This window comes from Sciurus vulgaris, assembly GCF_902686455.1.
Source record: "Sciurus vulgaris genome assembly, chromosome: 8".
NCBI lineage: Eukaryota > Metazoa > Chordata > Mammalia > Rodentia > Sciuridae > Sciurus > Sciurus vulgaris.
The window spans coordinates 114,474,769-114,479,160 of NC_136468.1; positions in this window are offsets into that span (position 1 = coordinate 114,474,769).

A 4,392-nucleotide genomic window follows, 5' to 3' on the forward strand; every position below is an offset into this window, starting at 1 on the left:
CTGTATTTCACAGGCATACTAGGAATATTACTCCTATTCTCCCCATAAATGAAGCCTTTTAGAGAATATCAGAGAAAGAGAAATGCCCATATCTATGTTCTTATGCAATAACTCAAAATTAAAACTATGTCCCAGGGTGCCATAGTCAAAGGCCTAGGTGACAGGTGACCAGTGGATTGTTTAGGAGTAGGTCCAATGAAACCACCATACACATTTTCAATTATTCTCCAACTCCTAAAAAAGTTGAAATGTACAACTTTAGAGATGGAAGGAATTCACTGTTGATTCTCTGCCCTGTGAGGTAATAGCTATAGTTCTGTGAAGGGCCTTGAATTTTCTCCTCTTCACAAAAATAGTCAATAAAAAGCAATGCCTTATCCCTGGAGGAAATGGAGAAATAATGATATTATCAGAGACATGTATGAGTCATTTACCTCTTTCTTTGATGGTATAGAAGGCAGCTGAGTTTTGAGGTTGGAAAATCATAAGCATAATTATATGCTGTGTACAATTGTAGCTGCTGGTCCAGATGTGGGTTACTTATTGGAGCAAATTATCTGAGTTTCCAGCACCTGTCATGCAGATAATAATTGGGTAAGTTTATACTTATTGCAATTAGAATTTTTAGAGAGGATTTTTTTTCTACACTTGGCAGGGATAAAAGTACCCCTTTATCATCTTACTTCAAATTTACAGTGATTCCGTAGGTCTGAGCCACAAGGCAGTGACTCCATAGGTCTGACCAAATCTCAGAAAAACCTACTAACAGAAGCTGAAGATCAGGAAAAAAAATATCACTTTGGGGTCTCAATAATGTATATATTCTACGGGACAGAAGAAAAACTATAGATATGGGCCTCTGATGACTTCAAACATGTATTTATACATTCAAGGTATATACTAATTCCAGTCTTCTACAAACTGTCAGTGAAATAGAAAATTATGATATACTGCCTGCAAATAGTATAAAACAGACACATCAGACTTATCCCCAACTGAAGGAGAATCTGGAATATTAAAATACAAGTTTCTGTCAGTCATTGGTTGAGGGTAGCTGACCTTTGGAGTTTCATTCCTGGGTACTTTAAGTCTGCCTTGTACAAGTACAGAGTTGCCTTCCGCAGCTTCCAAGACAGTCTTCGGGGAAAATACTGCAGATGTTGACAGCTGGAAATGTGCTTAAACATATTGAAGTGTTAAGGTAGATATGGGCTGGGACAGTTCCTGATGAAATAACTGTTTACAGAGAAGAAAAGTATACATACATCTCAGTGGATGGAAGAAAGACATTGATGAAATTCAATATCTACCTATGATTAGATATTTTCCTTTTATAATGAGAAGTGAGGAACAGGACAATACCTATATCTATTGATATAGATACCAATATCTATTTTCCACATAAAAATGTTCTTATAAGCATTTAATAATTCATAATTAGAAAGAACAAATAATCATTTATAAGAGAATATATAAGCAAATGGTATATTCACAAATGAGAACAATGGAAAGCAATGAAAATAAAAATCTGGGGCTCTTTACAGCATTATGGGTGAATCTTAAAGTCATGATTGATGAAATCCATTAGGGTATGCATACAAGATTCCCTTTATAAGAAAATTCAATAAAGATAAAAATTGAATCAGTGTCTGAAGTATGCTAGAAGATTCCTTCTAAAAGGGTTAAAATGTGATACCTTATCCCATTTACCTCTAAAAGAGATGCTTGTTTTATGGACCTGTCTTTATTCTGGAAACAACATGTACCATAGTCAGGTATGCTTTCAGGTATGCTTTCTGATTCATTTATTGATGGTCTGAAAGTTTGCTAGGCTTCAGTGCAGACCAGGGGGAAAGAGACCTTTTATCTGGCCCAAGTCATGATAAAAGTAGTTCTTCATTTTGACCAGCATAACCTTGCAGTTCCAAAAGAGTTCAGAATATCTTGCTCATTTAAGAATTTTCAATGGGGCCTATTGAAAATCTTGATAGGAAATTTGCTATGAAGTTATCTGAACTTTGTAGGAAAACTATGCCTTTCAGAAAGTAAGTCATATGATTTAATAAGCAGCTTACCATTGCTTGCCCCTTGGTAGAATGTAAATAAAGATGGGACAATAGGCAATCATGCAACCTGTTGGGATTTAGTGTAATCCATAAATTCAGGTATGCTACAACAGTCCTCTCTCAAGTACAAGCCAAAAAGTAGTTAAGATGACTCTGAAGGTACAAATAGTTTCTACAAACAGATCACACTCTGATTTCCTATTCCTGGTACAGTCAGTCTTCAGTCAGCCCCCTTAGTATCATCGGCAATATGTTCTTTATAAGAAATGTGTTTTAAATTGGTCTATGAATCATAGTGCAGCCAAAAAATTCCTTTTTTTAAGATATGTAGAGGACATACAAAATATGATTTGAAATAGTTAATGGGTTCTCAAAAATCAAAATTGTATATAAACACATTTGTATTACATACATGTATATAGATGGTAGAAAATGAACATTATAGCATTTTAAATGTCTGGGAAAAATTGTTCTATAAACATCCTTGGGATAACTTATTGACTATATGGGGAGGGGGAAATCAAGCAAAGTAAAATCTCCATGAGAAAAGAGAAAAGGAGAATACAGAACTTAAATTTTATGTAGGTAAATATTCAATATCAAAAGATAAACCAAAGAGAAACAATAATTTTAGCATATGTGATAGTCTAAAATTGGTATCTAACATATTTATAAAAAACTTAGTAGGCAAAAAACAATATTGGTTATATAAAACACTGAGAAAATATAGTTTTAAGAGAAGAAATATAAATAGCCAACATGAAAATATTCAACCTCACTAAAAATAAGAGCAATTACAACTGGACTGTGGTGGATTGCGTAATTCTGTTACCCCCAAACTCACATGTTGACATTCCAACTCCCATGTGATAGTATTTAAAGGTGATACAATTGGTAGTGACTAGGTATGAGGGTGGAGCCCTCATCAATTGGATGACCTATCTTATTCAGAAGACTTCAGAGAACTTTTTCTTCCATTTTCAACATTTGAGGACACAATGAGACCACCATCTGTAAATCAGGAAGCAAGTCCTCACAAATATGGGACATCCCAACCTTACAAAACTGTGAGAAATCAATGCTTATTTACTGAGTCATTCAGTCTGTGGTATGCTTAGAAGCTTATTGGATAAGACAAAAATTAATGCTTTGCATATATCTATATCTAAATTTTAGAAAAATGGATTTTCTGAAGCGTCTTAATAGCAAATGAAAGGAATCATAAAAACACATTTTAACCCAAAAAAGTAAAAATTAGCTTTTAGAGAAACAGAAGATAAGAAGAAATTATAAAGACAAAATAATAAATTATATAATAGAAAGACTTTAAAGAGCAAAGATAAGAGAAAGTAGTTTGAAAAACTAAAAATAAAATAGACAAAGCTCTGGCTGATGGACTCAAAAAGTAAGTAGAAGAAAACAATTTTGTAAGCTATAACATCAAAGGAACATAATGTATGTGTCTTAATAATCTACAATAGACTCAGTGGCATGAAAACCTCAAAATGGCAGATAAAAATCTCAAATTCCAATTCAATGAAACTTTTTTTTCACTTGGAGAAGGCATACCTCCCTAGGAAACAAAGCCCCCAATGCTGAGCTCAAGCACATATATTATTTTAAGAAAAGATGAAATAAGGTAATTCAATGTTGTTATATAGCTAAACAATAGTGACCAATTCTATAGACAACAAATGGTATTTGATAAAGTTTATAATTTTTTAAGGACACACATCTTCGTGAATCTGAATTTGAAAAATAACTTCTCAATAAGGCAAATGAAATCCATCATAAACTAACAACAAACCACACTGTTTATAGTTAAACCCTTAAACACTTTTATGATGGTTAGAAATAGGTCCACAATCTCAGCTATTGTTATTTAATACTTATCTGATCATCTAGCCAGTATAAAAGACAGAAATAAATAAAAACTAGAAAGAATATTTTATTATCATAATTTCAAAGTAATATAGGTGTGAAAAGCATAACAAGATAAACTGATGTATTTTAGGACTAGTAATTCACTAGAAGGTGAAAGGTAAAATAACATATAAAAGCAACACTTTTCTCAATGTTAATTAGAAAAGTGTAATGTAAATAACAATTCATTCACAATAAGATTCCACACACAAAATTTAAATAACAATAACAATATCAAGACATATACTAGATCTAAATGAAGAAAACAAACAAAAACTACTGAAAGAAAAGATTAGTCTTTGAAAAAATTGGAAAACCATATTGTGTTCCAGAGTCTTTATAAAGATAACAATCCTTCCCCAAATCATGCATTTCCAGACACAATAATTGCCTTTGTTATTAA